This window comes from Lactuca virosa, chromosome 5, assembly GCF_052849685.1.
Source record: "Lactuca virosa cultivar CGN04683 chromosome 5, Lactuca_virosa_CGN04683_v6, whole genome shotgun sequence".
Lineage (NCBI taxonomy): Eukaryota > Viridiplantae > Streptophyta > Magnoliopsida > Asterales > Asteraceae > Lactuca > Lactuca virosa.
The window spans coordinates 365,763,901-365,777,435 of NC_136430.1; positions in this window are offsets into that span (position 1 = coordinate 365,763,901).

Below are 13,535 nucleotides of genomic sequence, written 5' to 3' on the forward strand. Positions count from 1 at the left end.
GAATTTTATAAAACCCCAAGATTGAGAAATTAAAATAGGTAATTACTCAAGAAAATTCTAAGAAGGAAGTAGATGAACCTGGTTCGACCCCGAATAACCAATGTATTTAGAGTAGTATAGTGGGGGGTGGGGTGGGGGTATTTTGTACTATACATTTAATATGACAATTTTGGCCTTTTTGTAAGTGTTAATGATGGCTAAGTTCACACCCACACTTTATTTAGATATTGTTACTGATGGCTGTTTTGGCTACTTTTGAATGACACCCCATTTTGAGACTTTTGTAATCTGATGGTGATGGCATTTTCCAGTGGATCAAATATATGTAATGGAAAATTATTATGCTATTACAAAATTCTCCCCATACATTACAGTTCGTCCCTTTTTTTTACAATCTATCATTTTCATCATAATCTGATGCACGTATTTATTTAACAATATGTCCCTTTTTTTAATAAAGTCCCTTTATGTCACAACTACTTACCACCGTTTTAGGCAACATATTATTAAAGTATGTTGTTATTTTGACCCATACATGGCATTTAATGGTTTTTCTATACAAAACATAACCCATGAAGATTAGTAAATTGTTATCATCGATTTTAGGCAACATATTTTCAAATTATGTTGCTAATTTTTCCCTTTCAATTAGAGTTCTGATGTTTATTGGCTTAGATCAGGTAGTAGCAAATCACTAAACATGTTGCCGACCACTAAGGTTAATATACTGACCACTAAGGTTAATATTAGGTAGTAGATCCCTTCATGTGTCTAGAACTCACAAGTCAAACTATCCTAGAATGCAATGCAAAAGGTATGATGCTTAAATTTTTTTTATAAACCCAAATAAACTTGTGTAAGTAAACATTTTTGTAACACCCATAAAAATCACAAGAAATTTAAACTTTTTAAAACCAACACAAATTCACAAATTGTTAATAATCATAGTTTTCAAAACATTTTCAACTTCAGAGTCTCCCAAAATCATAAGTCAAAACATGAGGATGTGTACGGTCACGCCTTCGCCTTCCCGCAGTCATCTGAAATACCTGAAACATAACCTAAAACTATAAGCCAACTCTTAGTGAGATCCCCCAAAGTACTAACACATAAACAGATAACAAATACAATAACATCATGTCGGGTCCAATCAACCAGCGGGTTGGAATACCCCCAGGCCCAATCAACCATCGGGTTGGAATGCCATACACTATGGGTCCAATCAACCATCGGGTTGGAATACCCCAGGACCATCAACCATCGGGTTGGAATGCTAATCTACAACAGGTCCTATCATCCTCGGGATGGAATACCCTCGGGCCCAATCAACCATCGGGTTGGTATGCCCCTGGCCTGTTGGCTTACGCACAAAGCAGTAAAGCCTCAACCACCAACTAAATATGTGCACATATAACAAATAATCATATGAACAGTCTACAGACAGTCATGCAGATCTATAGATCACTAAGTATAACATCATCCTATATACCAGGATACCGATCGAACAAATCACTATAACACGATAACATACTGTCACATCTCAGGATATCAAATCCAAAGGGCCGACCTTGGTGCCTTCGACCCGCAAGTACAACGAGGAGAACTCACCTCACAAACTGGACCAAAAGCTGATGAGGTATCGACTCCGAATCTCAGCTCTCTAACCGACCACATGACCAATTTCTATCAAAATCCCAAAATACCTTTAAGGTCAAACTTGGTCAAAGTCAACTAGTCAAACCAACTAATTCAACTGAGTCAACCCAGCTGAATCGACCCAATCGAGACAACTCGACCGAATCAACTCAAGGTGCGTATGCGGGGCGTACTTCGAAGGTACGTTGGGCATGCACGCAACCTCGCATGTTGACCACCATCAGGGTGGTTGATCTCGTATGCAGGGCGTACTTTGAGTACGCGGGCATACCCTCGGAAATGCCAAACTCCATTAAGAGCTTAATGGATTAAGCTCTTATGTCCATAATTCAGATCCATGGCTAAAATACTCTTAAGAGTCATACACTCTCCAACTTTCCGACTTAGCATGACCAATAAGTGCTTAACCCAAGGTCTTATTCCATTAAGACCTTATAAATGATGCATGAAGCAAAACTAGCCATTTGGAACCCATTTTTATGACTTAAGACCCCTCCTAGGGTCTGAAAGGACAAATTAAAGGTCAAGAACATGTCATGTTCAAGATCTAACATTTTGGGACCAAAAAGCTCCATAAAGACATCCAGATCTAGATCTATATGCTAGAGGGATAAAGTTGCAAGCTTTATACCTTAGAATGGTTGCAAATAATGTAGAAATCCCAAATCCAAGTGTAACACCCGGAATCTTGAGGAGCTATTGTGGGGAGTAAATCCCCTTTTGTGGGTTGGACACGACATGTTGGAGGAACCAACACGGCGTGTCTAGATTTGAAGAAACGCAAAGTTTAATGGACCAACATGGCTTGTTGTGGTGTCTTAACACGGCGTGTTGGAAGCTGGGAAGGAAACCCTAATTTTTATGGTGTTGCACCTTATTTAAAGGCCTTTAGTCCTCACGGCTGGCCTCCTTACCAGCCTCCATTATTGCTAACACCCTAAAATCGATCCCTAAGTCTCTTGGTGGTGTTCTTGATCTAGTAAGAAGATTTTGATGCTTATTTTTGGCCTTGGTGAAGGAAGAGGAGATCTTGAAGTTGTCTTGCTTGATGGATTGGCTTTGGATCCAGAGACATCTCCTTTTGGGAAAGCTTTCTAAGGTATCAAGTTTGAACCTTGACTTATAGATGTTTATATCTCCTCATATTGTTCTTTGTGATGCTTTTGGTTCCTTTTTGGGTTGATGAGAGATTGAAGTCATTTTAAGGGCTTATTATTCCTTATCTGAGTTTGTTTTGGTCACTTTGAGCATAAAGGTGCAAGCTTTATGAGATTTTGGTGTCATGCATGCATTAAGTCAATTATTAAGTCCATTTTAAGCTTAAGAGCTTCATCTAGACATGCATACACATAAAGTTGGCAAATTTACGTGGTTTTCCAGCTCAAGGGAGTCAGATCTATGCTTTGGGTTATGTCTTCAAGGATTAAGTGCTTAATGGTTAAGCCCTTGCACTATCAAGTCTTATGGTTGGGTTTTGGACCCTTTGTGGTAGCACCTATGGGTAAAGATGGAAACTTTACCCTTCCAAGTCTCATTTTGGTCTAGATTTGAGCTTTGGTGCTCTTGGAATCGGAAAGGGTAGCTTAATGTATTAAGCTGTTGGAATTCAGGAAAACACAACGTGTTGGCTGGGATTCTCCCAATGATTTGGATGATGGAGAAACACAACGTGTTGATTAGTCAACACGACGTGTTTGGTCAACATGGACTGTTGACTTTGACTTTGACCAGAAGTTTGATCAGGGTTGACCATGGGATGTTTTGGGCCATGTTTGGGCCTTTTGGATTGTTGAATTGGGCCTTGGCTTTCGGGGCCAAGTTATAGACAGGGTAAAAAGGTCTTTTAACCTAGTTTAGACACTTAGTGTGGGTCGGATCTGATTATTGATGGATGGTTATCTTGTGATTGATAGCGCGGGGTTTCTTGCGGGCGAGCAGCCAGAGATTCTTTCTGTGAGATTCGGCAGTGCGAGGTGAGTCTCCTCACTATGTTTAGCGGGTCGAAGGCACCAATGTCGAACCATGGTTTGTTATGCTTAGTATGCTTGTTGTCTGCATGAATCTTGCATGTGTTATGTGTTTTATGTTTACCGGGCGGGGCCTGATGAGTATATTGTATGTTAGTTGTTTGTATGTGCTTTATGATTACCGGGTACGACCCGATGTCGGGCGGGGCCTGCAGGCTAGTCTGTATTCTATTTATCTCTATAATTATTGCATGTGTTGTATGTTTATATGTTTATACCGGGCGGGGCCTGATGACTGACAGAATTGTTTACCGAGCGGGGCTTGATGTCGGGCGGGGCCCATTATGTGTTTATATGTGCTATTATGTATGGTATGTGGTATGTTGGGGGAAATCACTAAGCTTTGTGCTTACGGTTTTCAGTTTATGATTCAGGTACTTCGGTTTTCAAATGGAAGAGCTCGGGATGATTGTAGAGCACACACCACATGTTTTCGCATTCTGTGATTTACTCTGATTTAATGATGTTTTGATAAATCTCGATTAACTTGGTTTTATGGAAGTGATATGTATTAACAATTTATTAATCTAAAAACAAAAATTTTATCTCATTAGTTTTGGGACGTTACAAGTTGGTATCAGAGCCTTGGTTTGAGGGATTCAGACATACTCTCGGGTGTGTCTGAACTCAAACTGAGGTTTTGGTAAAGTTTCAAAAAGAAAAGTATTTTTAAGAAAAGAGTTTTCTAAGATAAGATAGGGTGTGGTGCATGCAATCAGCCGAGCTCAAGTAAGTTTCTCCCAAAATACACATACATGTTATTTGGTATGATTTGATTTATGAATCTCTAAATCACATGCTAGTTAGGGCTAAGGATCTGCTCAGTTTCTGCATGATAGAATGCTAGGAGAGATGCCTTGTATGTCTATTGTATGAGCTTGTAGACTTGTATGCTAGTTCTGATTAGCCAGTGATAGGTTGGCCTGATATGTGATGCCTGGTAGTCTAGGAATCATGGGATGCTGGTTTTGGTATAATTTGTATGTGTAATGCAATCAGAAGCGGGAGTGGGAGCTCCTAGTTTGGGTTGTAGTATGTGGGATTGGATGCTTGTGATTATTTGGTGGATTGGAGTGCTACTGCACAAATGATGCTTTCTTTGTGCTTTGTGGAACTCTTAGGTGATGGGAGTTAGCTACTAAGTGAATATGTCAAGTCACATGTGACAAGGGTTGAATAATCTCAGAGTGATGGATTTAACCCTTTTGCGTAGCTCTTGTCCGAGTCTAACCGTTGTATGGATAAGTCTGTTACTCGAAGGATTATCCAAGTTTGTTGCATGTGACTATAGTCATGAGGTGGGTGACTGGAATTATGGGGAGTTCTTCAGCAGCTGATGGCAAGGTGAGGTCGGGAGCCTAAGAAGCCTAGATATTGCTTCGGTGGGTCTTGTTGTGCTGGGGAGTGAGTGTTTGATGTATGGATTTGATAAGGTGACTTAGAGGATTCCGGAGGATTCTTGAGGAAAGTATGGGTAGGTGTGGATGGTAGTATTGGGCCCATACTACTGAAAGCACATGATCCATACTCGAATCGGGAAGAGTCTTGGAGAATCTAAGAAGCCTGTGGGATGAGGATTCTTGGGTATATTTGGATCTTTTGCATGTTGCCTTTGGTATGGCGTTGAGCACTCAGGAAAGGGGTTCAGGTTTGGGTTCCGGCTCAGGTGCAGGTACTGAGCCGATCGATGCGCGGATGCGGGAGTTCATATTGTCAGCATTATTTGCAGTATTTTAGAATGAACCCCGGTGTTCTTTGGTTCAGTCAAGGAAGGAGGATCTTGTTGTTAGTTCTTGTCATTTGGGATCGGAAATGAGTTTTACAACATGTCCTCAGGGTGGTCGGGGTAACTCAGGAGGAGGAAGTCAGGATTCCTTCAGATTCTTTTATGGGTATGTTACATTCTGTTTTCTTATCGGTTGTTGTCAGGAATCTATATCGCGTTGGAATTTTGATTGGGTTTGAGTAAGTCATATCTCGGGTTGATTTTCTGCTATTATACGAGTTATATTATCAAGGATTGTGATATGCCATTCTGCATGCCGAAAGTCTTCAATGAATCAGTAGTAGGGTGTGTCTTGTTGAGTGGGTTTCAATGTGTTCAGTTGTTGTTCCGATTTTGGTCGGGATCAATGTAGGGGTATTGTTTGGAGGATCCTTGGTCAGGGTTCAGTTGTTTCATCTTTTGATCCGGTGGGATTGGCAGTGGTTCTTTGAGAATGGAAGTTGGGGTGAAGATTCGTCAATCAGGGCAAGGGTTATGTTTTTTTTAATCGCCAACTTAGGAATTCAAGGAACTGGTTTGGTTTCATGGGAGGTGATTTGGGTTATCAGACTGGTTAAGGTCTCAAGAGTTATCTTCCGGATTTCAGAAGTTGGGCGATCATTGAGTTAGATAGTAATGGAAAGCTGGTTTTAAGTAGCGCAGTTCATGGGCGGTTCATGCTATATGAGGTTGATAGGTCGGGAATCCATCGAAATTAAGAGGTGAAAGGACTTTGTCAAATCCAAGTGGGGGAGAATCGATCAGAATTTCCGGGAGTTGGATCGGGTGTGAAACTGGGGCAAGTTTCGCATACTAATCAGGAAGAGAGACGACCCAAGTGGCCGTTTGGACTGAAGTTGTGTAAGTGAGAGTTCTGGGAACTTCCAACAGTTGGTCGGCGTCTCCTTGTTATGCATAGTAGGGTTGTGGATGGATCCAGGTCGAGGGTTGTGTTAGAGCCACGATGCCTGTTCTTGTCTGATGAAGGCCTTGGGGTTCGAAGCATGACCTGAACACCTGAATTATTTTAGTCGAATGCGGGTTCAATTAAGGATATTTGGGGTTAAGGGTGTTTGGGTGTGGTGAAATCAGGGGTGGTAATCATGGTTGGTTAGAAGTGTTGTGAGACTACGATGGGATCGTAGCATTCATCAGTTGAGGTAACCTATAAATGAGGTGGTCACGAGTTTATAGGAGGATCAGTTCGTGCCTTAGGAACGACGGACAGGATTGTCGAGGTACATTTATCTATTTTTGATTAAGGACCATTGGGGTCCGAGGCCGAGTTGGGCCTGTGTAGCCCTATGTGGGTGGGACCCGTGGGCGAGGCCCGCTTGTTTATGGCAATACAGGTGCGACCTGGTAGAGACCGTTGGGTCAAGGTATTGGATCTTGGGTTTCAAGATTGAGTGTGTGGTCAGTAAGTGGTGCAGAGGGATGTTTAGCTAGGTAGCCTTGTCATTTGGACTCTTGGAAACCTGGTGGCTGGACCAGGTGCGAGACTGGTAGTCTTAGAGATGGTTCGGGAATCTCTATACCCCGGATTAGTGAGGGGTTGCTGTGAATCAGAAAGTTTCGGGTGAAATGCAAGTGTAAATCATTTGATCTCAGGTTATAAGTTGGATACCGAGATGGTTCTTCGTAGGAACTTGCGTTGGTAATCACGGGTGTTTATGTGCAAAGTTTTCTCTTCTGTAGGATATGAGTTAAGGAATATGAATGCCAAGGGTATCAGTTTAAGGGTTCAGGGTTAAGGGATGGTTTCCGTTTTGTTGGTAGATCAGAATCTTGTGTTTTGGTTTGGTTCTACCAATGTGGGGGTCAGACAAGTATGGGGTTTCAGATTCTTCAGATAGATTAGACCAGGGTGGGTCAGTTCGTAAGGCTGTGGGGAGACCACAACATGCATGGATGCAGGAAGTGGTAGGTCGATGGCGGCCGGTTGTGATATAAGACTACAGTTGGCCTTGTAGCGTTCGCTTTTAGCATTGAATTTGGTGGCCTCAGGTTTGTCAGGCTATTATGATCGTTGTAGCCATAGGTGGCGAGATAGCTTGGGAAATTATTGTCATATGAGACTTTCATTCGGAAGTCGCATAGGGCGACTGTGTGTGTTTTTTGACTCAACAACTGGGCGAGAACTTGGTGTTTCAGTTAGTGGCAGACAAGTTGGGACTAGGGAGGTCTCGACTGCTTTTGGAAAGAAGCTAGGGGGCATCGAGATAAGGCAAGGCAGTGTTAGTGATTTGAGACTCATGCGTGGAGTCGTTTGCTGTTCGGAGGGTGCGTAGGTCACTTGCAGTTTGGATTAAATAATCTCAGAGTAAGAGATTTGACCCTGTTGCGTAGCTCTCGTCTGAGTCTAACTGTTTCAGAGATGAGTCTTCTACTCGAAAGATTATCTGAGCCTTCTGTCAAGTATAAGTGTTCTACAGCAGTAAATGACCAGTGATTTTGTTCCCAGTGCAAGCATCAAGATAACCAAGGATTGGAAGCGCCTTGTTGGTCTGGAATTCAATGTTGAGTTTCTGTTGAGTAGTTCAGGTGAGTCTTCTCACTATACTTGTGGGTCGAAGGCACGAATACTGGCCCACTGGATTGTGTTTTGTAAAATGCTAGCTGTCTTTGTGACTCTTTCATATATGTTTGGGTTGAGATATACCCCAGGGTTGGGCCCATTATTTCATGATTGGGTTGAAATACACCCCAGGGTTGGGCCTACTATTGCATGTTTAGGGTTGAAATATAACCCAAAGATGGGCCCATTGTTGTATGTTTGGGTTGAAGTATACCCCACGGCTGGTCCCATTGTTTGTATGTTGAGTTGGAATATACCCCAAGGTTGGGCCCACTAATTATTATGGTATATGGTATTTTGGGGGAATATACTAACCCTTGTACTTACGGTTTTGTGGTTTAAACATTTTCACATACTTCCAGTTTCAAAAGGAAGAGTCGGGCTTGATCACACTGCATCCCCTAAAGATTTATTCCACAGTCATTGTTTATAGTTTTACTCTGATGTTTTGAGAATACTTGTACTCTGATCGTATTTTGGGATAATGAATAAATGGTCTTCATTTATTTAAAATGAAAATTTTACTCGGTATTTTTGGGACATTACAAGTTGGTGTCTGAACTCAAACTGAGGATTTCTAACATCTTTTAAAAGAAAATGATTTTCTAAAAAGGTTTGATTAAGAAAAGGGGTGTGATGCGTGCAATCAGCCAGGCTCAAGTAAGTGGTTCCCCAAAATACACATACTTGTTGATATGTTATATTTGTTATAGTATGATATACATACTAGAAGTTAGAAGAAGGATCTGCTCAGCGTTGCATGCTAGAATGTATGCTTAGAATAGATGCCTTTTATACCTGATAGTGGCTAGGCTAAGGATACCTTTTGGAATTACATGATAGAATGACCTGATGTTTGATGCCTTGTAGTCTAAGCGGAATTGGATGCTATGTCAGATTTGAAATCTATGTTGGTGTAATTGATTTTTAAGTGTATGCTTTAAAAATTGTATACGATTAGAATCATATATCCATAGTAGGACTGATTTGGCTTTATTTCCTGTTCCTTGTCTGGTTGTGGGCTTAGGGTAGAATCATTCATTCGACAATATATGTGATCCTATTTTGTGTATAATTCGCATGCATAAGGCAACCGGCAGTGTTAGTAGAAGTTCCTAGCATCCCAGAAGCAAGTTAGTTGGAGGATGCCTTTTTACGTTTTGTGGCCTATAGAATGTTACTAAACCCGAATGATTCTTTCTTTATGTGTTGTTGGGTCCATATTAATGTGAGCTAACTATTAAATGAATATATTAAGTTACATGTTGGAAAGGTTAAATAGTTATAAAATGATTGATTTGGCCATATTACGCAGCTCTTGTTTGAGTCTAACCATTGTAGGGTTGGGTCTTTTATTCGAAGGATTATTTAAGTTTTGTTGCATGTAATTGTATTCATGAAGTAACTACTTGATATTAGTAGTGGTTCTTCAACAACTGATGGTAGTGTGAGGTGGAAATCCTAGGAGAGCCTAGGAAGTGCCTTATAGGAATTGGTGCGCTGTTTAGCGATGTGTATTTGTTCGAGAATGGTTATATTTGGTTGGATCGGACGGTGGTGGACATGAGTAGTTACTTAGAGGATCCGTAATGATTCTTGAGCAAAGTACGAATAGGTTTGAAAGGTAGTATTGGGCCCGTACTACTGAAAGAACAGGATTCGTACTCGAATCGAGGAAAACTTCGGGGATTCTAAGGATTTGGTGGAGGGTTGACAGTAGGGTCTACACCATCCAAACCCAAACTGACATGGCCACTAAGGCCCAAAAAATCACTAGACCTATCCTCATCCTGAATAACCATATCCAATAAACTGATAAAGACGGAAACACACTACCATCACCATGGTACGACGAAGTGTTGACACAACACGATAGTTGTCACGACACGGCGAGGCGTTGCCATGGCACGACGATATGTAAGGCCCAAGCCCATGATTTTAGGGTTTTCAACATATTTAAGCATAAGGTTTCACATTTTGGGTATTTTTTTCAGCCTCCATCATATTTAGAACCACTTGGGAGAAACCCTAGCCTCCATCTTCAAGATTTGAGCTCTTCCCCTCTCCCCTCTCCTCGTTTGGATGCTTTTTACGATATTTTGATGAAACCTAAAGATCAAGAAGGTTCTTTTGGTTGCAAGGAATGATGCTTCAATCTTGGATCCATCAAAGACACTACATTTATGGAATATTGTGAGTATAAAGTTCTAATCTTGATCTTTAGTTCTTTAGATCTATTTATTTGTGGTTGTTGGCACTTTTGGTCCATTTTATGAGTGATCTTGGATTTGAGTGGACTCAAACATCTTCTGATCAGTTTGGAATGCTTCTTGGACCTCATGGACTAGGAAAGTTATGATCATTTTCCTTCCCCTTTAGCCATGCAAGTTATCTTGGCGCTTTAGGTGATTCTGGTGTATTAAGTTTAGATGTTGAAAGATTGTGACATTATTATGGATAAAGTTGGAAAATTTATCTATCTAGACAACTTGTTGATTCATATCTGAAAGTGGGAGACTTAGACTTAATGGATTAAGTTGATAAAGATGCATTTTTGGGTTCCTTTGAGACTTAAAGTCTAGATCTTGATGGTTTGGACTTTTCTGATGGATAAAGTTGGAAAATTTATCCATTATGAAGCTATTAGGAATCGAATATGATGATTTTAGCTTTGGTCCTTATGGTTTAAGCTCTTATTGAAGAAAAGCTTTTCAGACTGAAGACCACGGCGTACCCAAGGAGGGCTACGATATGGTGGCGAGAATTATCACATCTATTTTGTTTGGACATGAACACGTTGTGGCAAAGGAATTTCTACGACGTGGGAGTCATCTGAGTTGACTTAACTGTTGACTTTTGACCATTTTGACTTTTGGTCAAACTTGGGTAGAATGGAGTATTTAACTAAGGACTAGTTTCGGTTTGGTTTTAAGAAGCTTGGATTGGCTTTTATGTTGATGTGGAAGCTGTTGAGATTCTGTTGAGTAGATTAGGTGAGTCTTCACACTATACTTGTGGGTCGAAGGCACCAATGTCGGCCCACTAGATTGTGTTATGTAGAATGATAGCTGTCTTTGTGACTCTTGCAGGTTTGTTCGGGTTGAGATATGCCCTAGAGCCGGGCCCATTATTGCATGATTGGGTTGAAATACATCCTAAGACTGGGCCTATTATTGTATGTTTGGGTTGAAATAAACCTCAGGGGCCCATTATTGTATGTTTGGGATGAAATATAACCGAGGGTTGAGCCCATTGATGTATGTTCGGTTGGAATATACCTCAAAGCTGGGCCCAATGATTAGTATGGTATGTGGTGTTTTGGGGGAAACTCAATAAGCTTTATGCTTACGATTTTGTGGTTTAAACATTTTCAGGTACTTCCAGTCTCAAAAGGAAGAGTCCGACTTGATCGCACTGTATCCCCTGGAGATTTATTCTGCAATGATTGTTTATGATTTTACTCTGATCGTTTGAGAATACTTTTACTCTGATCGTGTTTTGGGATAATAAATGAATGGTTTTGATTTATTTAAAATGAAAATTTTACTCAGTATTTTTGGGACATTACAGGATTGCTCAATTCTATTTAGTTCATGAGTTAGAATTGAAAAATCTTGAATTGGTACAATCTCAATTCTATTTTCTTCAAATTTTATTTCAAATATAATCAATCATCAATTAGCCAACATTTACATTATGTGCTGATTCAATGGATGATAGTTTCCATTGCGTAGGAAATCATCATAAAATTTACTTCCAAAATCTCTTGGATTGCCATTAAATCCCTAGATCAATGCATAAACAAATATGGATCGAAATAGTGAAATTCATGAAGATCATTGATGATTAAACTTGAGATTTGTTTTTAGATAACTAGAATGAGGTTAGTATAATCATTTAAACTTAATCATCATAATATCCATGATTCTCCCATACATGGAGCTTCAAGCTTCAAAATCCCTAGAACTCCAAAACAAACCCTATAGGTGAGAGTCTTCATGGAGTTTAAGAAGTAATTTATAGAAATAGACATAAAACATTCCAGAGAACATAATAAATTCTATGATTTTCCTATTTAGGAGATTCACAAACTCTAGATTGACCCTAAAAAAGGAAGAAGAAAAAGAAGAGTTTTGCCTCAACAGTGACCTTAGTGTTAGGGCCAGGATCCCAAAAATATATTAGGATCCTAAAACCTCAGGATCCTTAAACATACTTCAGGATCCTGATTGTTATCATTTATTTTTCTGACATATATAACGGTTATGTGCTTCTTTATTTTTCTCACATGTGCATAAATAGTCAGCTACAGACTTGTTCTCGACGAATAATCATCTTGACCATGCATAAGACCCGGAGTACCAAGTCAAATAACGTCTATAAGCTGATCTCGGAGGATCCCAGAATTTTTGGACATTTTGTTATTTGCTTTAGATTATAAATAACTCTTGTATTACACACACAACACAGCCGATTAACTCATCTATGATACTTGTACTTTCTTGTCACACATTCATCTCTATAATCGACATTTTTAATCAATAAAATCATCAAGGTAGGTGATCATTATCACCTCCTAAGGTTTTGTGTCGGAGATCCTAGCAAGGATCAAGGGCTTTCCTCGTAAACCACTTGTGCCACTTTGATTATCATTTTATGCTTACTTTATTCTGAACATCATAGCCTCTCATACAATTTGGTTGAGTCTTTCTTGTTCATTTTTTGACCAAAACAATTTGGCGCCCACCGTGGCGCCGTGGTTTTCAAAATCCCTCAAAAAAATCATGTCTACACAATCGACCCTGTCCTCTTCCTCAATTCCTCCAATTTCCTCCAAAAACCTTCCACCTCCTCCAACTAGAGCTCCCAAGAAAGCCTCAGGCACTAAAGAAAAATATCTCTGCGGTGGTTACCCCAGGACTCTAGGATCCTCCTGTGTTGATTTCCAAAAATGAAATCTTCGCTATGATGAAGAGACTAGAACGACAAGTCGCCCAACAGCAGGAGGATAACAGGACAATTCTCAAGGAGGTGGAGAGAATGAGGACAAAAATCCACAAGCCTCAGGAAGTAGCACCCTCGATCTTGCAGCCCAAGATCCTGAACTTTGACAACACGGGATCCCAGCGATTCGCCACGAGATAGGAGCCTCAATACCGGCCTTTTCTCCCTCCTGGGGTGCGACTCTGAGAGAACAAGCCCATATGACCCATGATCCCAACGAAATATTTGTTACTCCTAACAACAAGGATCCTGGTAACCCTTTCAATAATAATATCTTTACCACTAACTCAATATATCTTGATACATGTTTAAGCCCGATCATGGCTAAGGAGCTCCATCAACTAAGACAAATGATCTCGAGTGTGCCTGAAGTGGTTCAACCTATACCAGAAGTATCCCCCATAAGCCACATGATATTAAGATTTGTTCCAACAATAGCTGATACCGAAGTCACAAAGCGCTTCCAAACCCCCAACATGAATCCTTATGACGGGACTACAGATCC